A 26,300-nucleotide genomic window follows, 5' to 3' on the forward strand; every position below is an offset into this window, starting at 1 on the left:
TGATCGGCTGGGGTCTTCTTTGGTTGCCCTGCACAGGAGAACGGAGCTGGAAAGCAGGTTAGTGGGGTGGGGAGGGAATGGGGATTTTGTAGTATCCTTCCCCAACCACGCCCACCAAGCCACACCCACCAAGCCATACCACGCCCACCAAGCCACAAGATAAGAGTGCCTCATTTAATCGAGCAGAATTCCCACTAACGGGACGCTTACAATTTGATTTTTATTATCTAGGTACAGCTGCTAGAATTCTGTCATGTTTTATTAACCTAAAGATTACCCACAATCTTGAATTGGGCATGTCTAGTTCTGTGATGGTGAACCTATGGCACGTGTGCCACATGTGGAACGCAGAGCCATTTGTGCCGGCACACGAGCTGCACGCAAACTTACCTCACTGCGCATGTGCATGCCTCACAGCTGATTTTCGGCCGGTTTGAGGCTTTTTTGGGCCTCCCAAAGGCTTGAGGAAAGCTTCTGCAGGCTTCTGCAGGCTTTGTAGGCCAAAATCTAGCCCTGTTTTGTCACTTCTGGTATTTTCAGAAAAACAGGAAATGATTAAACGGGGCTAGTTTTCGGCCGACAAAGCTTGTAGAAGCCTGCAGATGCCTTCCTCAAGACTTCGGGAGGCCCCCAAAGGCCTCAAACCAGATGAAAATCAGCTGTGAGGCGCAGTGCAGGTAAGGGTGGGTGGGTGGGCAGGGGGAATTGCGCATGCAGGTGTAGGGGATATGGGGGGATGCACATTGCCTTCTGGGTATTGGCACATGAGTGACTAAGGAGAAGAAAGAGAAGAAGCAGAAGAAGAAGAGGAGGAGGAGGAGAAGAAGAAGAGGGGGAGAAAGAGGAGGAGAAGGAGGAGGAGAAAAAGAGAAGGAGGAGGAGAAAGAGAAGAAGGAGGAGGAGAGAGGAGGAGAAGAAGAAGAGGAGGAGGAGAAGGAGAAAGAGGAGGAGAAAGAGAAGAAGAAGGAGGAAAAGGAGAAGAAGGAGTAGGAAGAGGCGTAGAAGAAAAAGGAGAAGAGGAAGAGGAGGAGGAGGAGGAGGAGGAGGAGGAGGAGGAGGAGGAGGAGGAGGAGGAGGAGGAAAAAAAACCTGGTGAATTCTGTAGCTGTATTATTCCATGAATTTGGTTACATATGCCTCCTTTTTGTTAATCTGCTTAGCATCGTAACTTTGTTTTTTAAAGTATTTTTTTTATCTATCAGCGTGTCCCAAGTTTCTTCTGTGGGACCAGTGTGGGGAAACCCCCATTGTTTGAAGCTCCTTTAAAAAAGAGTTAAAAAGTACCATCAATTAAACATCTCGACTTCCTCCCCATTCCCAATTTTCTTTTGCAAGTAAAACCACATGCATTAATCATAGACACACAAATATACACGTACAAACACACACACACACACACACACACACACACACACACACACACAAAATTCACGGACCTCATTTAAAGCTCATTGTTACCCCTCTGAGAAGGTTCCCCACTGAATTCTTGGTGTTCAGGTCTAGCAAATGCCAAGAAGCCAACGAAGGCAGGAATTTATGATCCCTCTGAATTGGAAAAGAGGTTTTCGAATCTTCGAAGGAATTCCTTGGCAAAAAGAAAAACCAGGAGGATAACAGCCGGCGCAGAATTAAGAGTGAAAGCACACTTAGCATGAGCTGGACAGGGGTCCCAAACTGGCTGTAATGGAATGTCACAAGGTGCAATAAAGCCACACATTTTTTTGATAGGGTATTGCAAGTCCGGGCTGTAAATTATTAGTGCGTTCCGTCCTGTTGGACACAAATTGGAGTTTGGGGGTTGTGGCTTGTCATATTTCATGGGCAGAAAAATAAGCCCCAGAATTTCTGGGCTTATAAGAGGTCAACCAGCCAATCAACCAGTGGAACCAGCTGGCCTTCAGAAGTTATGGGTGTTGCTGCTACGCTGGAAGTTTTTAAGAACAGATTGGACGGCCATCTGTCTGAAATGGTACTGCGTGGGCAGTGGGTTAAGAATAACAGAGTTGGAACTGGGAAGGAACCTTGGAGGTCTTCTAGTCCAACCCCTTGCTCAAGCAGGAGAACCTAGAACACTTCAGACCAATGGTTGTCCAATCTCTTCTTAAAAACTTCCAGTGTTGGAGCGTTTACAACTTCTGAAGGCAAGTTGATTAATCGTTCTAACGGTCTGGGAATTTTTTCCTTAGTTCTAGGTTGCTTCTCTCCTTGCTTAGTTTCCACCTGTTGCTTCCTGTCATACCCTCAGGGGCTTTGAAGAATAGCTTGACTCCCTCTTCTTTGGGGCAGCCCCTCAAATACTGGAAGACTGCTATCATGTCACTCCTGGTCCTTCTTCTCATTAGACGCCATGCCCAATTCCTGCAACCATTCTTCATATGTTTTATCCTCCAGTCTGCTAATCCTCTTTGTTGCTCTTCTCTGCACTCTTTCTAGAATCTCAACATCTTTTTTACATCGTGGCGACCAAAACTGGATGTAGTATTCAAAGTGTGGCCTTGCCAAGGCCTTATAAAGAGGTATTAACGCTTCACGTGATCTTGATTCTATCCCTCTGTTTATGCAGCCCAGAACTGTGTTGGCTTTTTTGGCAGCTGCTGCACATGGCTGGCTCATCTTTAAATGGTTGTCCACTGGGACTTTGAGTTCACTCTCACAGGTACTACTATCGAGCAAGGTACCACCTATACGGTACCTGGACACTTGGTTCTTCTTGTCTAAATGTAGAACCTGACTTTTTTCACCCTTGAATTTCATTTTGTTAGATAGTGCCCAATGTTCAAGTCCGTCAAGATCCTTCAGTATCTTAAGCCTTTACCTTCTGGAGTGTTGGCTATTCCTGCCAGCTTGGTGTTGTCTGCAAATTTGATGAGTTCCCCATCTATCCCTTCGTCCAAATCATTGATGAAGATGTTGAAGAGCATTGGGCCTAAAACAGAGTCTGGTTGGACTAGAAGACCTCCAAGGTCCTTTTCAAAGTTGTTATTCTGTGAAGAGAGGGTCAACCTATTCTCCAAAGCACTTATAGGAAGAACAAGAAGCAATGGACGGAAATTCACCAAGGACAGAAGCAACCTAAACCTAAGGAGAGATGTCCTGACCACAAAAACAATTAATCAGTGGAACAATATGCCTTCAGCTGTGGATGCTCCAACACTGGAGGTTTTAAAGAAGAAATCGGACAGAGATTGGTATAGGGCAGTGATGGCGAACCTGTGCCACGCATGCCACAGGTGGCAGGCAGAGCCATTTGTGTGGGCATGTGAGCCCCAGCTAAACATACCTGCACTGTGCATGTGTGTGCCTTCGGCCCATTTGAGACTGTTTTTGCCCTCCCAGGGGCTCGAGCAAAGCCTCTGCAGCCTCGGGAGGCCAAAAAACAGGCCTTTCGGAAATACCGGAAGTGCCAAAACGGGCCCGTTTTCAGCCTCCTGAGGCTCCAGAGGCTTCCCTCAAGGTTCTGGGAGAGCAAAGATGGCCTCCCCCAGGCTCCAAAGGCCCTCTGGAGGCTGAAAACACACACTTCCGGTATTTCTGGACAGCCCATTTTTCGGCCTCTCAAGGCTGCAGATGCTTCCCTTGAGCTTCTGGGCGGGTGAAAATGGCCTCAAACAGGCCGAAAATCAGCTGGGAGGCATGCGCAGTGCAGGTAAGGGGGCAGGGCAGGGGTGCTGCGTGAGTATGCATGGGGGGAACATTGCATTGTGGGTGCTGGCATGTGCACACTTTCGGCACACCATAACAAAAAGGTTCGCCATCACTGGTGTTGAGTCTCCTGCTTGGGCAGGGAGTTGCAGGGGTGGGATTCTACCAGTTAGCACCTATTCACTAGAACCGGTTGTTAACATTCTAAGCAGTTGGGAGAACCGGTTGTTAGAACAAATTACTGACCTAATCCTGTACGGAAGGCAGGAAGGAAACATTCTGGTGTTGCTGACAGAAACTGCCTCTCCGTTGACCCTTATTACATTCTTGGCAGGACTGGACTTCCTGTCTCAGCAACTTCTCTGGAGTTTTTTTCCCCTCCTTTTCTGATACTTTGCTTGTGTGGAGTGACCATTCAAAGTTACAATGGCACTGAAAAAAGTGACTTATGACCATTTTTCACACTTACGACTGTTGCAACATCCCCACAGTCATGAGAGGCCAGGCGAGGAGATGCGTGCCTCGATGTGAGTGATGTTGAGTTGGCCACGCCCAGCCAGTCACATGACCACCAACCCACGCCCACCAACTAAGCCACGCCCACAGAACCAGTTGTTTAAAAAAAATTGAATCCCACCCCTGGGGGGTTGGCCTAGATGACCTACAAGGTCCCTTCCACCAACTCTGTTAATCTGTAAAGCAAAGTCATACGCTGGCATTTCTGACTCTCATTTAAACCGTAGAGCGACCCCTGAAAAGTTCGTGCCGCGTCTTGCTGTGCGCATGTAACGAGATAGGGACCCCTATGGGGCAAAGCCTGTTAAGATAAATGTTTTATCGGAGTTCATAACGCCGAATTGCTTGCACGGGGGCCCATATGGTATTAAAAAAAAGGAGCACACCAGCTGTGGACATTAGCGTGATATGCTTTCTCACCATCTAATAACACAGGAAGCCATATGGAATAATGTACCGATTAGGAAGGGATGATTTCCCAAACAGGGTGGGGGTAATGGCGAGGATTTGTCTCACAAAGCTACTAGTGACAGGTAGCGCTTGGGCTACAACAGCAGTTGGGACCAGAATTATAATCAGGGGTGGGATTAGTTGGTGAGCGTGGCTTGGTGGTCATGTTATTGGCTGAGCATGGCCAACTCAACATCACATCGAAGCACGCATCTCCTCGCCTGGCCTCTCATCACTGTGGGGATGCTGCAACAGTCGTAAGTGTGAAAAAGGGTCATAAGTCACTTTTTTCAGTGCCATTGTAACTTTGAATGGTTACTCCACACAAGCAAAGTTACCAGCAAAGGAGGGGAAAAAGAACTCCAGAGAGGTTCCTGAGACAGGAAGTCTAGTCCTGCCAAGAATGTAATAAGGGTTAACGGAGAGGCAGTTTCTGTCAGCAACACCAGAATGTTTCCTTCCTGCCTTCCTTACAGGATTAGGCCAGTAATTTCTTCTAACAACCGGTTCTCCGAACTGCTTAGAATGTTAACAACTGGTTCTAGCGAATAGGTGCGAACCTGTAGAATCCCACCCCTGATTATAATACCGTAAGAGTGGGCAGGGTCCTTGAAGGATTTCTAGTCTGCTCAAGCAACAAAGATGATTAGGGGACTGGAGGCTAAAACATATAAAGAACAGTTGTTGGAATTGGGTAAGTCTAGGTTTGATGAAAAGAAGGGCTAAGGGAGACATGATAGCAGTGTTCCAAATATTTGAGGGGCTCCCCCAAAGAAGAGGGAGTCAAGCTATTCTCCAAAGCACCTGAAAACAGGACAAGAAGCAATGGGTAGAAACTAATCAAGGAGAGAAGCAACCTAGAACTAAGGAGAAATTTTCTGACAATGAGAACAATTAACCACTGGAAGAGCTTGCCTCCAGAAGTTGTGCGTGCTCCAACACTGGAGGCTTTTAAAGAAGAGATTGCACCTCCATTTCTCTGGAGTGGTGTAGGTAGAGTTTCCTGCCTGAGCAGGGGGTTGGACTAGAAGACCTCCAAGGTGCCTTCCAACTCCGTGATTCTGTTCTGTTCTATTCTATTCCCATTTCTATTTTTCTTTCTGCTCTTATTCTATTGTTTTCTAAATTTTTATTCTATTCTTATTCTATGCTACGCTACTCTGCTCTGCTCTACTCTACTCTACTCTACTCTACTCTACTCTACTCTACTCTACTCTACTCTATTCTATTCTTTCTATTCTATCTCTATTCTGCCTCTTCTTCTTTCTGTTCTGATTCTATTCCATGCTATGCTAAATTCTTATTCTTATTTTAATTCTAATTAATTCTAATTCTAATTCTAATTCTAATTCTAATTCTAATTCTAATTCTTACTCTATTCTATTCTATTCCCTGTTCTGTGCTGCGGTGTGCTGTGCTATGCTATGCTATTCAAGCAGCTATATATATATTTTTCCAGAATGGCGCGGCTGCCCTAAGCTGCTGCAACCCATTCCCGTAAAACCACCCATTTCTTTTAAGGGGCTGCAGAGAAATGCTCTGGGTTTTCCCAAAATCCCTTTCTGCCTTTGAATCTGACAAGTTGCACGGCCCTAATACTTTTTTTTTCTTTTCTTTTTTTTTCCGGCCTGGTGACGGGATCCCTAAAGACCAAGTGATTAGAGAGCTAAACAAGCCTGCCTGTGGCTTACTAAAAAAGAAAAAGAAAAAAAAAACAGGTGAACTCGCTTAGGCCGTCCTTCCCCCCCATTCCCCCAAAAAACACCTCCCTTTCAAAATTACAAAAGAGCTAAGGCAGAAATGCTCAAGGCACAAAACGACTCATGGCTGGAAGCTGTGAGTTTTAATGTACAGCCATGTGTCAAAGTGATGCCACACCGGAGGATTGACGGCAAATTAAAATGGCAGCTTGCGCCAGAGGACCGGAGCAGCTAAGGAGGAAGGAGTGGTGGGAGGAAAACCAACCCTGTCAAGTCAGGCACCCCCGACTGGTACTCATTAGTAAACGCTAAGGGTTCCTCCCAGCCCCAGCAAAATGGTTTCAGGATATTGAAGCAGGCGGCATGTGGGGAAGGCTCCCCTGGGCCTGGTGAAGTCGACATACGATTTCCCAAAGGTTATGCCAAAAGCACACGCGGAGCCATGTTAGGAAAGAACTAGGCAAGCCATGCCGTTTGGGTCCTGGCGGCAGAGAGCTATTTCCTTGCCCAAAACAGACAAGCAGAATGTCCCACGGGTGGGCAGGAAAACAGTGGGAGCAGGAAGGACTTCCAATTATTTCCTGGCAGCTTCCCCATGGAGCATTTTTGTGGGAAGCTCATAGGGACATGGCTTCCTTCCTTCTTCCCTGTCTCCTCTTTATTTAATTCCTGACTGCCTGCCTTTCCCTTCTTTCTTTCTTTCTTTCTTTCTTTCTTTCTTTCTTTCTTTCTTTCTTTCTTTCTTTCTTTCTTTCTTTCTTTCTTTCTTTCCTTCCCTTCCTTTTCTCCCCCACTTTCTTTCTTCCCTCTCTCTCTAATTTCCTTAATTCCCTCCCTTTCCTTCCTTCCTTCTTTCCCTCATTTCCTTCATTCCTCCTTCCCTCTTTCCCTCATTTTCTTCCTTCCCTCCATCTATCATTTCCTTCCCTCCCTCCCTCTCTCATTTCCTTCCTTCCCTCCCTTTCTCATTTCCTACCTTCCTTCTCTCCCTTTCCTTCCTTCCCTCCCTTTCCTTCTCTCCCTCTCTAATTTCCTTCATTCCTTCCCTCTCTCATTTCCTTCCTTCCCTCCCTTTCCTTCCTTCCCTCTCTCATTTTCTTCCTTCTCTCCCTTTCCTTCCTTCCCTCCCTCTCTCATTTTCTTCCTTCCCGCCCTTTCCTTCCTTCCTTCCCTCTCTCATTTCCTTCCTTCCATCCCTTTCCTTTCCTCCCTCCCTTTCCTTCTTTCCTCTCTCCCTCATTTCCTTCCTTCCTCATTTCCTTCCTTCCTTCCTTCCTTCCTTCCTTCCTTCCTTCCTTCCTTCCTTCCTTCTTCCTTCCTTCTTTTCCTCCCTTCCTTCCTTTTCTTCCTTCCTTCCCTTGTTAAAAAAGGAATTGTTCCGAAAAGACCAATCCTTCTCAATGCTTGTTAAATGTGATACCAATAGCATGATGATGGTCTAGTCCAAAGGATTCTACTCTCCACTTCCCTGGGATGAATTGACTGACATTCCAACATCTACCGCAGTCTGGGGAGCCTCCAGGAATTGGGGAGAATTTCCAACTGGCACAACAACTGAAAACAGGGACCGCTGATCTCTTGGCTCCTATTCCCACACTCTTCTCAAGTAAAACAAGCCCTGAATAAACTACATTTAGAAATGAATTACTTTGAGGAACACTGTTATTATGGTTTTTTTCCCTCCTTTCTTAATTTGTTTGTAACAGGTTTATGAGAAGACAATGCTGCAGAGGTGGTATTCAGCAGGTTCTGACCAGTTCTGGAAAACCAGTAGAGGACTTGACATTTTATTTATTGATTTGATTTGATTTGTCAATCGCTTACAAGATAATAGGTATAAGTATATACATAGTTATGAATACATGAAATGGGTACATATAAGAAAAATAAAAGAAACAATAGGACAGGGATGATGGGCACGTTGGGGCGCTTATGCACGCCCCCCTACAGGCCTCTTAGGAAAGGGGTGAGGTCAATAGTAGACAGTCTGGGGTTAAAGTTTTTGGGGTTTGGGGAAGAAACCACAGAGTCAGGTAAAGTATTCCAGACATTGACTTGCTGAAGTCGTATTTCCTGCAATCAAGTTTGGTGCAAAGTTAACCTTGAGTTTGTATCTATTGTGTGCTCTTGTGTTGTTATGATTGAAGCTGAAGTAGTCATTGACAGGTAAGTCATTGCAATGGGTGATTTTATATACCATACTTAGATCAGACCGAAGACGGCGTAATTCATGGTTTTCTAGGTCTAGAATTTTGGGCCTGGACAATCTGGAACTGCGTCACCTGCGGTCCGATCTAAGCCTTTGAGAGTGTTGGAAGCTGTGATTCACCTGCCTTCTAGGAAAACATTAGAAGAAAGGAAAAGGTGAAAACCCAAGCAAGGTGAGCTCCATCAGCTCCTACCCTTTGTCAAGGAGGGCTATGAAAATAGCTGGAGCCAGCTTACTTTTCACAACAAAGGAAGGAGGAAATTACAGGCATGAGATACAGAGAAAAAAAACCCTACAATCTAGCTAAGACCCTTTCCCATAGAAATGGCAAGCTATAAAACTTGTGAAAAGCAAATCAAAAGGCATAAGAGGAAACCCACGATATTGCAACCTAATGCAACAAACAGCTACTATAAAACAATTACCAAGATCCCAGGAAGAGATCCCACCAAAAGATAAGGAACTCATCACACACACACACACACACACACACACACACAAAAATCAAAGTCTTCAAAGGTTCACACTTACAAAATCTAAGGATCTGAAGGGTATAAAAAAGGGTTTCTCTACTCACAAGATTCGATTAATCCTAGGAACGCTGTGAGATTTCTAACCTGCCTTCCTATTAATAAACCGATTCTGACTTTCAATGCAGCTGACCAAATCATTTTGCATTTCTCCCAAGCCGGGAAATTTAATTCGCAAAAGGAAAGAACTTTGCCTATTACAAAAGGGCAAGGTTTTCTTTTTTCCTTTCCTCGAGAGCAAATAAACAAAACAGCTTTTCTTGCTATTCGCACAGAAATATTCTAACTGTTTAAAACTTCTCCTCTGTTCCCGTTGATCATGGCTAGAGACGATAGGCAGGGTAACTCGAGATGCACAAAATCCCCTTTCCTTGTTTGTTGGAGGTGGCAAATTCCTTGGCTAAACTCCCGCTGCCTTGGTGTAGCCTGAGAACTTTGCAGCCTGCCACATTAACCATCCCAAGAGACAGGTTGATCTTTTCCATAGTCTTGTCTATAACACTCTTCCTGATCTGGGGTTCCCAGCTCAGATGAAGATTACTGAACAGGAAAGCGGGTACATTACAGTCAATAATTAACCGCAAGTGATCAAGGAACAAGGCCGATGAGAACGCAAATCCGTCGCGACAATGGAAGACTTCCCCCTTTGTGGCTCATTCAAGGAAATGTCCCATTGGCGACAGAAAAATCCACCCTGTTGGGCCAGAATGGAAAATATTGGATACGAGTCAGGGCAGTGAATTCACAGGTTACATACCCCCATGGTTTGTGTTAACCCTGATTTACTGAATAAGCTACAATCGGCCAGGTTCGTATCCTTCATTAGGAAATGGCTGCCAGGGATTACACGCAACCAAAATGCAGGCAGTCTTCAATTTAGGACCACAACTGAGCCCAATGTTTCCAAGCAAGGCAGTCGCTAAGCGAGTTCTGCCCCATTTTTGCGACCTTTCTTGCTTCAGTTACAAAAGGAACCGCTGCAGTTCTTACGTTAGTAACATACGTAGGAAGCCCGTCCCTACCCAGATTAAAATATTCTTCATTCTTAATAATAAATGAGGCAGGATAGAATATTTCCTCAAAGGAGAAATGGAGAAACATGTTCTTAAAGGCAGAAAGCAGCTCCTGTCTTCCTGCCATAGGAAAACAGCCTCAAGCAGAAGAGACTGGTCTTTAGGGATGGAGATTTTGCATCTGTTCAGAAAGACTGAGCCAATCTATTCATAAACAAAACGCCTTCGGCCAGAGTTCCCCCAGAAGGCTGGAGCTGATGGGATGAAGAATTTTACATCCCCCCCCCGCACCCATCCAAATTCTAAGGACAGGACCTTTAGGACATAATAGGATTAACTCATCACCATTAGAATAGCAAAAGGCACAAGGCTCACTGCATTGCACAACCCCCCTGGAGCATCTCAAACACAAAACCCTATAAAGATCCATCCACTCACTCAGCCGTTCTGGTGAGCTACCCCAGAAACAGTTGCTGTTATCACTGAAGTTTCTGCAAATCGAATAAACCTTCTTTCCTTGCATTCAGACAGCCTCCATTTTATTTCCAGTGCCTTTCTCCCAGCTTGGAACCGGACCGGATGTTTCTTTCTACACACAGTTGTTCAGTGAATCTGGCTTCCCCATTGACTTTGATTGTCAGAAGTTCGCAAAAGGGGATCGTGTGACTTTGGGACACTGCAACCGTCATAAATGCAAGTCGGTTGCCAAGCGTCTGAATTTTGATCACGTGGCCATGGGGATGCTGCAACGGTCGTAAGCATGAAAAAACGGTCATACGTCATTTTGTCAGTGCCGTTGTAGCTTTGAACAGTCACCAAATGAATGGTTGTAAGTCGAGGACTGCCTGTAATTCTATTATTATTATTATTATTATTATTATTATTATTATTATTATTATTATTATTATTATTCATTTACTACTAAAACTCTTCCCATAGCCTTTAAATTGGGCAAAACAGGGCATCGTAGGTGAAGAGTTTTTTCAATCAATTTTCCAATTCAAACGGGCTAACTTATAGAATGAGTCGAAAAATCCAGGATTCTGCAGGAATTGAAATTTGGCAAATCCTGTAAAAGATTTTATGACATAAAAAATTGATCACACAGCATTTTATGACATACAAACTACCATAAAATGCTTCCTGCACTCAGCTCCTGATGTTTGATGGTGCTACAGGCTGTTTTTAAGACAGATGCATCTCTGAAAGAATCGGAGTTTTCTCGGGAAAAGCAGTAAAATTAGAAGCTCTGTTGTTATTGAAGACGTGGAGGAAATCTGGTGAGGAAATATCCCAGGAAGGAAGGGAGGGAAGGAGGATGATAAGGGAGGAAAAGAGGAAGGAAGGAAGGAAGGAAGGCAGAAGGGGGGAGAAAGGGGAGGAAAGGAAGAGAGAAAGGGATGAGGAGGGGGGATGACGAAGGAAAGAAGGAGAAAGGAAGGAAAGAAGGAGGAGAATGAAGGAGGAAGGAAGAATGAAGGAAGGGAAGGGGGAAGGGAAGGAAGGAGGGAGGGAGGAAGTGAGGGAGGGATGATAAAGAAGGAGGGAAGGAAGAACGAAGGAAGGCAGAAGGGGGAGAAAGGATGAAGAGAGAAAAGGAAGGAGGGAGAGAAGGAGGGAGAGAGGAAAGAAGGAAGGAAGGGAGGGAGGGACAAAGTAAAACAGGGAAGGATGGAGGGAGGGAGGAACGGGGAAGGAAGGAATGATAAAGGAGGGAGTGAGGAAGGAAGGAAAGAAAAGGGATAATAAAGAAGAGGAAGGCAGGGAGGAATACTAAAAGAGAGAAGGGGAAACAAGGAAGAAGGAAGGAATAATAGAAGGTGGGAGGGAGAAGGAAAGGAAAGATAAAGAAGGAGAAAGGACGGAAAATATGCCATCAAAAAGCAGATTAGAATCATTTACATACACATATACATACATATACCTGTAAAACGCACACAAACAACTGGTGCTTTTCAGGAACTTTGAGGTTTCCTTGCCCCACCCCCCACCCCCCAAAAAATGGCCTACCAAGAAAATATTTATTCTTCATAACGAAACTACACGCGTTTCCAAAAAAGACGAAACCATTTCTGGACGTAATTTAGGCCTCTCTCTGGCCCCTTCCTCTTCCTTTCCATTCCTCCATTGCTAAGCAACGGGGCATTCTTTGGCTAATCCTCTTTCTTTCAAAAGGGATTACAAACCCAGGCTCTGAGGAAACTTTCAGAAATGCTTAGAAAATATCTGTAGTTTGTTTCTCTCTCTGACTGTCCAGTTCGAGAGAGCCAAACCCAGTTTGATGGTCCCCCATTCCTGAGTCCCAACCGAGGTCACATACAGTCGAAACGATGCTTCTGATGTCTCAAAGGATGCTTGCAACTATTTCCAGGGTGTGATTCGGCTCATGTGGGTAGATGTAGGGAGAGACCCTGAGGAAACGGATAAACCTCCAAGTGGCCTCAACGACTCTCTAAAAAGGATGCAAATGACCAACTGTCGGCAAGGAATATATAATCCTTCCATCCTTCACCATCCTGTCAAAGCGGAAGAAGCTTCTTGGATGAGAAGCGAAACATCTTTCTTCCAAAGGAAAAAAGCAAGAAAGTCCAGTTGCCTCCTGAAAAACCACTTTTGGGATAGTCACAAGCTGCATGACAGAGAAACTCTACAGACTTTTAGCTATACAATTTGGGATGAAGACCCTTTGAATGGTGTGGGAGTAGGAATGGATTTCCAGAGCGGGAAAAAAATTGCGGACTACAGGAACCATTCACACCACTCAGGTGATCCTGAGGACACAGATAAACCTCCAAGTGGCCTAAGCAACCCTCTAAAAATAATGCAAATGACCAGCTGTCTGCAAAGAGACATACATCCTTCACAGTCTCCTAGTGATTGGCCCAAAGTCGAACTAGATGGTGTTGTTTCTCTGTATCATTTAATATATGTGCATAATTTTGTATTTATTAATTTATTTATTCTGTCATAGTTATGTAGTGTATAATGTATGCCAATTAGTGTACATTTAAAGTGATAATAAAGTATTCTATTCTATTCTACTCTACTCTACTCTACTCTACTCCACTCCACTCCATGCCATTCTATTCTCTCCTATTCTATTCTACTCTACTCTACTCTACTCTACTCTACTCTACTCCACTCCACTCCATTCCATTCCATTCTATTCTCTCCTATTCTACTCTACTCTACTCTACTCTACTCTACTCTACTCTACTCTACCCTGCTCTGCTCTGCTCTACTCTACTCTACTCTACTCTACTCTACTCTACTCTACTCTACTCTACTCTACTCCATTCCATTCTATTCCATTTCACTCCACTCCACTCCACTCTATTCTATTCTACATTACTCTATACTCTGCTCTATTCTTCTCTCCTTGATTAGTTTCTGGTCGTGCTTTGGAAAATAAACTGACCCCGTCTTCTTTGTGGCAATGCCTCAAATACTGGAAGACTGCTTTCATGCCCCCCACCTAGTCCTTCTTTTCTCTAGACTAGCCAAATCCAGATCCTGCAACAGTTCTCCCTGTTTTAATATCCAGGAATTTCATCATCTTTGTTACTCTTCTCTGCGCTTTTTCTAGAGATGCAGTATTCCAGGTGTGGCCTTACTAAGGCTTTATAAAGCGGTGCTAATACTTCATGTTATTTTGATTTTATGCTTCTGTCTATATCAGAATTCTGCCTCGGGAACATTGATTTCCACCAACTACTTCACACACCCATCTCTCTTTTTAAGTGTTTGCCAGATACTTTCAGGGTAACTGCAGCTAAGCCAGACTACACAGTGAATACCAAAAAGAAGGTGCTAAATCTTGGGCATTCACGAGATTCAGTGAGAGAGAATGGAACTGAGGGGTTGGTAGCAATCACAAATAGTAGGCCCGGTTTAAATTTGCTGATCTTCACTTCAATTAACTTGTGGCTTTCCAGGAGTAGGTGGAGCGTCCATTGTGGAGGAAATTAAAACCGAATTAGCAAAGAGAACAGAGAGTCCTTGCCAACATAGGATGAAGGGAGCGGAATAACTGAGAACACCCAAGAAGCTGCTTTATAACAAGAAAGGCTGATTTCAGGGCACACCGGAGAGATTTCTTTCCATCTCTGTAGTGCTGGATCACTTGAAACTGCCAACCGAAACAGGATCCAATTTCATCTCCCCCACCAGAAAAAAGGAGGAGGAGAGGGAGAAGAAGAAGAGGGTTATGAGAATGAAAAGGAGAAGAAAGAAGGAGGAAGAAGAAGAAAACGGAAGAGCAGGAGTAGGAGGAGAAAGAGAAGGGGGAGGAGGAAAAGAAAGAAAAGAAGAGGAGAAGAGGAGGAGGAGAAGAAGGAGGAGGAGGAGAAGGAAGAAGAAGGAGAAGGAGGAAGAAGAAGGAGGAGGAGGAGGAAGAGAAGAAGAAGAAGAAGAAGAAGAAGAAGAAGAAGAAGAAGAAGAAGAAGAAGAAGAAGAAGAAGAAGAAGAAGAAGAAGAAGAAGAAGAAGAAGAAGAAGAAGAAGGACTTCTTCAAAGATCGGAAGATGAAGATTCTATATCACAAGATAAAGTTTGATAAAGTTTGTGGAGGTCCAGAACTGACTCTCCCCTCAAGAAACTACCTTCATCTTTTTGAGTCCTTTGTATACCATGTAAGATCTGAGGAGGATAATTCGTGACAAAGGAAGAAATTATGGTGGAAGAGCTTCAATCACAGTAGAGCTGGAGGGGATTCCAGAATGGAACTAGAAGCATAGATGAGAGATGATATTGTCTAAACTCTGCTGAAGATGTCACCCAGCCTAGTAACGAAATGTTTGGAAACCAACCCACAAGCTTGGAGTACGAACCTTCACCCTCACATAATATTCTTTCCGCTATCAGTCATTGGAGATTAACCATATTCTGTCACCACGATACAAAAACGATGTTGAAACACTAGAAAACGTGCAGAGAATCGTATCACGAATGGTTCAGGGCTGAGCTATGTCTAGCCTAGCCTATTGAAGAAGAGATAGCTAGTCTAGAGAATAAGGGACGCGGTGGCTCACTAGCTAAGACGCTGAGCTTGTTGATCAGAAACGTTGGCGGTTCAAATCCCTAGCACCGCACAACAGAGCGAGCTCCCGTTACTTGTCCCAGCTTCTGCCAAACTAACAGTTCGAAAGCACGTAAAAATGCAAGGAAAAAGAAATAGGGATCACCTTTGGTGGGAAGGTAACAGTGTTCCATGCACCTTTGGCTTTTAGTCATGCTGGCAACATGACCACGGAGATGTCTTTGGACAGTACTGGCTCTTCGGCTTTGTAACGGAGAGATGAGCACTACCCACCAGAGCTGGAAATGACTGGCACGTATATGCGAGGGGAATCTTTACCTTTTCCTAGTCTAGAAAAAAGAAAGGACCAGGGCAGATATGATAGCAGTATTCCAGTATTTGAGGGGCTGCCCCAAAGAAGAAGAAGGAGGGTTCAATTTATTTTCCAAAGCACCAGAAGGCAGGAGAAGAAACAATGGATGGAAACTAAAGAAAGAAGCAATCTGGAATTAAGAAGAAACTTTCTAACAGTGAGGACAATTAAGCAGTGGAACAGAAGTTGCTTCCAGAAGTTGTGGATGCTTCATCACTGGAGGCTTTTAAGAAGAGACTGGACAGTCACTTGTCTGAAATGGCATAGGATCTCCTGCTTAAGCAGGAGGCTGGACTAGAAGACCTCCAAGGTCCCTTCCAGCTCCTATTTCTTTTTTTTTAAAATAAAATTTTATTAATTTTCAAAAAGAGTACACAAACAAAACATAAGACATAAGAACATAAAACATCTTTTCTAGCAGCTACTTAACAAGACAAATAAGACATCTCATTTAAGTACAATATAGTTCTAAATTATCACATTTCCACACACAACTTAATATGCATCTTATATATTCAACTTCATATCTTATTACTGTTTTCCACCTTCTTACTGTTTCTTCCTTTATTTCTATTCAATTTTATTCATTCATATATTTCATATTACTATATTTCATATTGTTACTATTTCATATGTTCTTATCCAACATTACTCCTCAATAGACAAATGTAGACTAACAAAACACACAACAGGAGGCTGGACTAGAAGACCTCCACAAGGTCCCTTTCAGCTCCTATTTCAATGCTGTATTTCTGAAATTTACGGGAACCTTCCGTTCCCCTTATATTCCATCTAGATTTAGAATATTGTCTTTAGAAATGTCCTATTCCTTTTGTGAATGAGGTTCATTCCAATCCATTGGGAGAATTCAAGAGCCCAAAGGAACTTGATGGAATTGATTATTATTATTTTTTGCAGAGAAAGCCCCCCCACCCCCCCACCCCCATCTGTGAATTCAGGAGACGTTCTCAAACCCACCAGAATGAGAGAAAAAAAAAACCCTGGGATTACGGGATGTGTCACCAAATTTTTGTTATAAAATAAAAGTGACAGCAGCCCATCTACAGGGAGATGAAAGTTTTACTTTGAAGTAGGAACAAATCTACAGGGGGTTTGGGAAAGTAGAGAAAGACTGAGAAGAAAAAGTTCAGGAATAAATGCAGGTCTTGTTCTTGTACCTTAAGATCAAGTTTCCTGGGATTTCAGAGTGGAAGAAAGAACAACTCTTTGCATCAAAAAAAGAAAAAAAAATTGCACTTCCTTGCAACTTCAGCTCTTTACTTAATTAAATAATTCATGGCCTTCTCAGAACAGTCCACAGCACAACCTAGAATACCTAGAAAATTGTGTGTTAACAGAATAACAGAGGTGGAAGGGACCTTGGAGGTCTTCTAGTCCAACCCACTGTTCAGGCAGGAGAACCACCATTTCAGACAAACGGAAGTACAATTCCTTCTTGAAAATCTCCAGTGATGGAGCATCCATAATTTTTGGAGGTAATTTGTTCTACTGATTAATTATTCTGTCAGGAAATTTCTCTTTTAGGTTTCTTCTTCTTCTTCTTCTTCTTCTTCTTCTTCTTCTTCTTCTTCTTCTTCTTCTTCTTCTTCTTCTTCTTCTTCTTCTTCTTCTTCTTCTTCTTCCTCTCCTCCTCCTCCTCCTCCTCCTCCTCCTCCTCCTCCTCCTCCTCCTCTTCTTCCTTCTTCTCCTTCTTCTCCTCCTCCTCCTCCTTCTCTTCCTTCCTTCCTTCCTTCCTTCCTTCCTTCCTTCCCAGGGTCATGTGATCCCCTTTTGTGACCATTTGATAAGCAAAGTCAACAGAGAAGCCAGATTCACTTAACGACAGTGTGACTATCTTCACAACTGCAGTGATTCACTAAACAACTGAGGCAAGAAAGGTCGTAAAATGGAGCGGTGAGACAGTTGTTCACTTAACAACTGCCTTTGGACTCCACTGTGATCGTAAGTCGAGGACTTCCTGTTACTCAAAAAAGACAATAGGGCAATCATGATCACAGAATGAAAGCTGGACTTTTTTTTCTTTTTGAAGTGGAGTTTCAATTGCCTGGTTGCAAAGAGGAAAACAATAGGATCCCATCAAAAGGAAATACCAGCTTTCTGATTTCTGCCCACAGGTCACCAAATAAATGGGATGTGAGAGATCTATAGTTGGGATGAGTGTATTAAGTTGTCAGTTGAAACAACATTTAAAGGTTGCTGAGAGTCAACGCTGAATATATCTTTTGGACAAAACAACGCAAGAGAGAGAAAAGAGAAATAATATCTGTCTCTGCATTTAATCGACCTTTGAAGCAAGGTTTTCCAACCTTGGCAACTTTAAGATGAGTGGGCTTCAACTCACAGTCAGCTTGCTGGCTGGGGGATTCTGGGAGTTGAAATCCACTTTCCTTAAAGTTACCAAGGTTGGGATATTCTGCTTTATGTAACAGACACCATTCATCATAGAGTCATTCCAAGTTCTACATTTTGTCGGTATTATTCTGTAACATGTAAAGCACTCACGTTCAAATCACAAGGTTATGTATCCAAAAATTACATCTCAAGTAAGATCATTCAGACTATTGAAAGAAGGTTTTAGGAACAGAGATTAAAAAACCAACAACATGGTTCTGTACATCGTCCAAACTGACTCCTGAAGTATAAAATCCTTCTACCGAGATGCTTAGATCCACAAAGAGGAGCAAAAGTCCATTTGCAGGATCCATTCTGGATCAGTCCCCGGGACCAGAAAGATTTTATCTTCTGAGCTGCTGTTAAGTTGCAAAAATTGAATATATGCAGGGATGAGATTCAGCAGCTTCGGGACAGTTTGAGTGAACAGGGTGTTAAATTTACACCTAGTAGTTGATCCGACTGGCTGGCCCCACCCGTCCTGCCCCTTCCCTCCCTGGAGTCTCCACACAACCCATTTTGCATGCAGGTAAGTGCCGTGTCCATGTGGAGGCTCCGGGAGGATGAAAAATGGCTTTCCCGGAAGTTCTGGAAGTCCGGAAACGGGCCTGTTTCCATCTCCCAGAGAGCCTCCATAGCCCGGGGAAGGCCATTTTCGCCCTCCCACAGGCCCAAGGGAAGCCTCCAGACTGTGGGGAAGGCAAAAAAAATGGCCCTCCTGGAAGTTCTGGTAGGCCACGCCCACCATGGCCACGCCCACCCAGCCACCAGGCAGAGAACCAGTTGTTGGGATTTTTGAATGTGTGTCCTTGTTCATTGCAGTGTGAAGCTACCAATGATGTCAGGTCTCATAAGTTAGCAGCCTCACATCGCAATGAACAAGAACATACATTCAGTTCGGCAACTACTAGGATTGTTGGACGGGCAGGAACAAAAACAGCCAGGGAAGTGATGGAAGCCTGAGAAACGGCTTCCTCCTGACTGAGGTTAGCAGGAAAGCTGTTTTACCACCAGTTTATCAAATACTTAGGAGGTGAGGACTTGGCAGCACAAGGAAACAACAGCCAATGACTTAACAGCTGGCCATGAACAACCACATACATTAAAAAGCCACATACAAAACAGGCACCATATACCGCTTCCCTGAAAATACGACCTACCCTGAAAGTAAATCCTAGCTTGATTTTTTGCACGTGCACCCAATGTAAGCTCTACCTCCAAAATAAGCCCTAATTAAGATCCCGCCCACTCCAGAGTGCACAGGTAAAAATTAAGCTAGGGTGTGGATGGATGGTGGTGGAGCTGCCCTACTACTTACCTTTAGACAGTTCTAGCCAGGCCTCGCACAGCCCGACACCTGTCTTTGTGGTCCATTTCTTCTGCAGCTGGCAAGGCTGGCCAGGCTTTCCTGAAGGCCTCTGGAGCTAATAAGAAAGCTCTGGATCGATCCTGAGGTCTGTTATATCAGCTGCAGAGGCCTTCAGGAAAGCCTTGCTGGCTGCAGAAGAAGAAGTTCCGGAAGGCCTCTGACAGCGAAAGGGAGGCTGGGGGCAACGTGCACAAGTGAGGTTAGTTAGTGGATGACGTCCCCCCAAAATAAGACCTGGTGCCTTTTTGGGTGGGAAAAAATATAAGACAGGGTCTTATTTTCGGGAAACACACAGTAAATACCGCATAGAGAGCAGCTCAAAGCACACACTCTGCTAGAGAGAATTTCTCTGAAGATGGGCTCCCGCACAAAACTTCTGGTCCTGGTGTGACTGGCCCAGATTGAATCCTGCAACATTATCCTGGGACCCGTATATTTGCCTTCATTCGTAAAAATCCATTTGCCCAACTTCTAGCGAAACCAACTTTACTTTTGCAGTTTGGGAGAGATTTGTCGTCCCCCCCACCCCCCGTCTTCCCTATTTCTCTGTATCACGCATTTTTGTAAGAACCATAATTTGATTTCTCCTTGTTGCCTCTGAATAGAAAAGCCTTTTCACACTAAAGCAAGCGACATTAAGGCCTGAAAAGTCCAATTTTCATTGGTAAGTAGATTACAGTGTGCATGACTGGGTGGGTGGAGATGTATACTTTTGTTTTGTGTTTCTATGTGGGTGTGTATTCTCTCTCTCTCTCTCTCCCTCCATAAATCAATCTATCAATCTATTTACTATCAATCTATCTATACCCAATCTATCTATCTATCTACATAGATCCATCAATCTTTATCATCTATCTATATCTATATATCTACATCTATCTATCGTTATATATCTTTATCTCTCTCTCTCTCTCTCTCTATCTCTCTATCTATCTCTACCTCTATCTATCTATCATCTATCTATCTATCTATCTATCTATCTATCTATCTATCTATCTATCTACCTACCTACCTATCTCTATATATCTTTATCTGTCTATCTATCTATCTATCTATCTATCTATCTATCTATCTATCTATCTATCTATCTCTATACATCTTATCTATCTATCTATCTATCTATCTATCTATCTATCTATCTCTATATATTCTTTCTTTCTTTCTATCTATCTATCTATCTATCTATCTATCTCTATCTATCTATCTATCTATCTATCTATCTATCTATCTATCTATCTATCTATCTATCTATCTATCTATCTATCTATCCGAGTGACGCAACTCTTGAAGATCTGGTAATTGAATTCGCCAAGGATAACAATGTTGACCTCACCTGGAATTCAACCATCCGCCCCTCTTGTAAGCATCATTTGCATTAATTCTAATTGCCCATAAAAGGCAATTTGACGTGGCACCGCTGAGAGGTAAGGAGAAGGTAATTAATGAGTAGTCTCAGCTTGCTTGTACTAACAACCTTGGCGACAGAAAGCGACGGAGGTAGTCCTCGAGTTACGACCACACTGGAGTCCCAAATTTCTGTTCCTAAGCAAGACTGTTGTTAAGCGAATTTGGCCCCATGTTACAACTTTTGTTGGCATTGTTGTTAAGTGAATCACTGCAGTGGTTAAGTTAGGGACACGGTGGTTAAGTGAATCCGGCTTCCCTATTGCTTGTCAGAAGGCCGCAAAAGGGGATCATGTGACTCCCGGGACACTGCAACAGGCATAAGTACATGCCAGTTGCCAAGCAGCTGAAGTTTGGTCATGTGATCAAGGGGATGATGCAACAGTAGTAAATGTAAAAAATAAAAAATCATCATGTCGCTTTTTTTCCATGCTGTTGTAACTTTGGACGGTCACCAAGGGAAGTGTTGTGGGCTGAGGAATACCTGTATTTATGGACACCCCTTTCTGGATCTCAGGAAATCTCGATTTTGACACCTCGATGGGATTGCACCAATGGGGAGATTTTCCTCCAAAGGTTTAGGTGTCCAGGCAAATGTTGGTTGGGAGCACAACCTGTTTCAACTCAATCCCATCCCTTTCCACCTCATTTGCTCCTGAGCGGCTTGCCATGTCAGTGCTGGTGGAAGTGTTCTTGGCGGTCCCTTGAGTAGGATTTTGTTTACTGTTTGCTCTGTATATAAACGGAAAACAAGCCCTTCTCTCTTCTACCACTGATGGTGTTACCTAGTTGGGTAATGAAACATCTGAAAGAAAACAATCAAGCTCAGAGGACCCCACAGTCGTCCTCCTCCTCGTCCTCGTCCTCGTCCTCCTCCTCCTCCTCCATTCCCCTCTAGCACTGATGATGTTACCTAGTTGGGTAATGAAACGTCTGCAAGAAAACCACCAAACTCAGAGAGCACCAAGGACCTCACAGTCCTCCCTCCTCCTATTCTCCACATATCCTACTCCCTTCTAGCACTGATGACGTTACCTAGCTGGGTAAGGAAACGTTTGCAGGAAAACTCACCAAGCGCAGAGAGCACCAAGGACCTCATAGTTCACCTCTGACTTGCAAAGAGTCTCTTCTAAAGAACCAACCTCCAATTTCTGTGCAGCACTTAAGAACCTAATGCAGGTAGTCCTCGGATTACGACCACAACTGGGGCCATAATTTCCATTCCTAAGCACAGCAGTTGTTAAGTGAGCCTTACCTAATTTTATGACCCCCCCCCCTTTTTTTTAACCACAAATGGTTGAGTGAATCCTTGCAGTTATTAAGTGAACTGAGTTCACTTAGCAAATCCGGCTTTCTCCAGTGATTGGCTCGTCGGAAGCCGGCTGGGAATGTGACCACGTGACCCTGATATACTACAACCATACATACGTACATGGTTGCCAAATGCCCAAATTTCTAATCACGTGACGGTGTGGATGTTCCTGATGGATTGAAGGGTGAGGACTGCTTGCAAGTCACTTTTTTCAGTCCCGTTGCAACTTAAAAAAAGGGCGCTAAATGAGTGTTTGTAAGCCAAGGACTACCTATAACTATAATCCTTTCATTCTCAGCACAACCCCTAGATATTTCACCTTCTTCTCAACCCTAAAACCCGATTTTTAATCTCTCTATATAAAAGAGAAATACCCCTCACGCATCATCGCAAAATCTCCAGAACCGTAAAGCCTACAATCTTGAAATTTGGCACGTAGGTTCGTCTTGGCTTCTAGGTGCTCGCTAAGAAAGGATTTTTCCAAATGACAATCAGAGCATTAGTATTTCCTATATTATTATTATTATTATTATTATTATTATTATTATTATTAACACGCTCTGATGCTAAGGAGTACTACTCCCCCACCCCACCTGAAAAGAAATCTCTTCCAAATGCAAAACACAAGCAGAGGAGAAGAGTTTCAGTTTCAGAGCAGCAACCAGCTTTAGTACAGAACAGTGGAGCTAAGCCACGCCCAGGCTCCTTGCTGTCTCCTTCTTGCTCACACAGCAAATACCCTTTCAGTTTACAAACAGCCCTCCACTCTCTCACACATGGACATTAGCCAGATGAATATCGATGGATGCTGGTAGGCAGAGGCAGAATTTCCCTCCCTTATTTTCTTCCCCCAAAACCACATAGTTTCGTAGAGAAGCACGGTTATCGAGCTAGTTCAATATATCACTGTCCTGGAAGGACATATTCTTTTTTTTAAAAAAACAATTTTATTAATGAACAACAAACAGAAAAAAAAAAAACATTAAAAACATTGAACATGATGCATGCATAACAAAAAATACAAATTTTAATTCTTGAGTTATTCTATCCATTTCAGTGCACGACCAAATTTTTCTAATTATTTCTATCTCTTCTGGCATATCATTTCCTTTCCATCTTTGGGCGAGAGCTAGTCTCAGGGCAGTGGTGACATGGATGATTAAATATATTATCTCTTTATTATATTTCCCCACGTTGATTCCCAGTAAGAAAATTTCAGGTCTGAACTCTATTTTAATTTTACACATCTCTTCTAACCAGTTTCTGATGTTTCAGCCAATATATTTGGGCTTTTTCATATTTCCACCATACATGGTAATATGTTCCAAATTTCTTTATTGCATTTCCAGCATTTAAGAGATAACTGGAAGGACATATTCTTAATCAACATTTTTATTTTATTTTCTGTTCACTTATTTTGAAACCTGCCAGGGCCCCAAACTCATGCAATTTCCTCATCAAATGTTCTATATTATTTTGGGAGGTCCTGTAGAAATATAACCAAATCTCTTAATGTATGACCAAAGGCTCTGAATGTATAACCTTCTTTCTTAATATTTATACCCCTTGTTTTATCATCCTGTCTAAGATCTCTATTCAAGACTTCGAAACTTTGCTTAGAAGTCTTACATTCTCAAATTAGATACCCTGGTCTCCTTTTTCCCATCGGCAAAACATTTTAATCACTTCCAGAGAGATTTCCCTTATCAGAAAGGAAGGTGTTGATAAGGAATACACATTTCACAAGGATTCAGTGCTGACAAAAATTGGATAGATACCTTGCTCCATCACAGCAAGTTCAGGAATAACGAGGGCCAGGAACTATTCTCGAGATCTTCGTCTCTTCTACTTTTGACGGCAGTACAAAAAACCATTCTGAGGGAGGGGAAAAAAAGGCAATGTATATTATTAGACCCTCGGAAAGCACAACAATTAAAACTCAGCAGTCTGTCTGCAAGCCAATGAGACACAAAATTAACCAATTAATTAGGAGGAGAAATAAATAGCAGGCTGGATTTCCTTGGGCTGCCAACACTTCTTAGATATTAAGGTTAACCACCGTTGTCATCATAGACTGAATTTATGAGCTGTCGGATCAAGAAGAACTGGTCAATGGCCAAGGGCCCAAATTTTGAGGCTGCTATGGTCGTAAGTATGAAAAATGGTCACTTTTTCGAGTGCCGCCGTAACTTCCAACATCCCCGATGCGTCATTGTGCCTTTCGCTCTAATAAATATGTTTTCTTCCTAATCCTAACTTGAACCATCTTGTTTTTATTGGTTCCACAAAGTGTGCAAACATTTGTAATTGAATTGTCAGCTTGGGTAAATGCATATAATGGAATTTTCCACGGCGGGAAACGTGAACGAGGTGTCAAATAAGGGTGCTAAAATTAAGAAGTATGGCTTCTCTCTTTCGCGAGGCTGCAAACGGTTACAGAATATATGGAACAATCTTTCGTCTGTTACCTTTCGAGATTGGGTAGCACATAATGGCTTTTAATTTATTTATTTATTTTTTGTTAAAAACCATTTTCCTTGCCATAAGTCTATCCCCAGCCTTTATAATTGTCATCTTTGTCCTTACTTTACAAAAAAAACAAAGTGCTTTTTCAAGAGGCAACTGGACTTTCTTGTTTTCTCTTTGAAGATGTTTTGCTTCTCATCCAAGAAGCTTCTTCAGCTCTGACTGAATGGTGGGAAATGGGAACCTCTACAGACTTTTAACTATACAGTTTGGGATGAACTCCCTTGGAATGATGTGGGAGGAGGAATGGATTTCCAGAGGAAAAATGGCAGACTACAGGACTAATTTGCACTACTCGGGTGACCCTGAGGACACAGATAAACCTCCAAGGGGCCTCAACGACCCTCTAAAAAGATGCAAATGACCAGCTTTCTGCAAGGAATTTGACCTGGATGACCTGGATGACTGAGAATCTCTACGATCTAATCGGGATGCTGGTTTGGGAGCCGTCCAAACTTTAGATCAGGGGCCTCTAAACCTGGTGCTTTTATGGACTTCAGCTCCCAGAATTCCTGAGATAGCATGGCTGAGCTGGCTGGGGAATTCTGGGAGTTGAAGTCCACAAGTCCTAAAGTTGCCAAGTTTGGAGATCCCCTTTTCAGATCAGAGATGTCCAACCATGGCAATTTGTAGACTTCAACTCCCAGAATTCCACAAGTCTTAATATTGCCAAGGTTGGACACGCCCACTTTAGATAATCCAACTGCACACAGGTAATCCATACAGGTAGCTACAACCACAGTTGAGCCAAAAATATCTGTTGCTAAGGGAGACAGTTATTAAGTGAATTTTACCCCTATTTTATGACCTTCCTTGCCCTAGTTGTTAAGTGAGTCACGGGCAGTTGTTAAGTTAGCAAAATGGTTGTTAAGAGAATCTGGCTTCGGCTTTTCTCGTCAGAAGGTCACAAAAAGGGATCACGTGAACCCCGAGGACACTGCAACCGTCATAAATATGAGTCAGTTGCCAAGCCTCTGAATTTTGATCACATGACCACGGGGATGCTGCAACGGTCGTAACTGTGGAAAAGGGTCATAAGTCCCTTTTTCCGGTGGTGCTGTAACTTTGAACGGTCATTAAATGAATGGGTGTAAGTCAAGGATTACTTGGACATGGATTTTGGGAGGACAGAGGCCCTGAGATTCAGTGCCATTTCATAGTATCGATCTGTCTCCTGTGTGATGACCCAAGGCGTGATAAAAAATAACAGTCACAAAAATAGAATAAATTCCCTTTAACGCCTCCAACTTGGCCCCAATGTCTAATTATTCTCAGCTGGAGATCAAACTCTTAAAAAAAAAAAAACCGTCCACAGGGGAGTAAATGCAGTCAGAACCCAAAGTAAAGATAATTAGAAATAAAAAAAAAACCCAACACAAACCACACTGAAGGAATTAATACAGCAGGCCAGGATGATAAATTGCAGACTTCCACCAGATAATGCAGCAATGACAGTTGGGAGGAAGCCAAAACTCAGATAAGCTTCGACAAGAATAGTGCACACTTTGCTTCCATCAACCTTGCCATGCGCAGTTTGTCCTTTTAAACAGTCCTCCCAGCTGCAGCCCATGAAGGGGATCAGAGCCCTTTCCTCCCCCGTAGACCATGCCACTCATGTTTCTCCCTTACCCGCTCGTCCCTGCGTGCCCTAGGATGAAGAGGGGGTGGACCTGGGTCTTCCTCTGAATGCCCATCCGGCCTGTGCCCTTCCCCAGTTTCCTCCACAACCACCATAGCCACACTCCCACTCCCTGGCGGCTGTTCTACCTCTCCCTCGGAGTCAGACTCCAACAGGGGCATGACATCCTGCCTGGGCAGGGGGTTGGA

The 26,300-nt window shown here is 43.4% G+C and overlaps 1 protein-coding gene across 9 annotated transcripts in view; it reads right to left on the reverse strand.

The window, feature by feature from the left end:
- Nucleotides 1–23,795, reverse strand: part of TENM4 (teneurin transmembrane protein 4) — a 362,826-nt gene extending 339,031 nt beyond the window's left edge. For all 9 annotated transcript variants that reach the window (XM_087936922.1, XM_087936921.1, XM_087936920.1 and 6 more), the window contains exon 1: nucleotides 23,726–23,795. The gene's annotated coding sequence lies outside the window, so the exon portion shown is untranslated. The remainder of the gene's footprint in view (nucleotides 1–23,725) is intronic.
- Between the last annotated feature and the right edge of the window lie 2,505 nt (nucleotides 23,796–26,300).

The sequence above is a fragment of the Pseudonaja textilis genome, chromosome 7 (genome assembly GCF_049901715.1).
Source record: "Pseudonaja textilis isolate UNSWEBS1 chromosome 7, rPseTex1.2, whole genome shotgun sequence".
Taxonomy (NCBI): domain Eukaryota; kingdom Metazoa; phylum Chordata; class Lepidosauria; order Squamata; family Elapidae; genus Pseudonaja; species Pseudonaja textilis.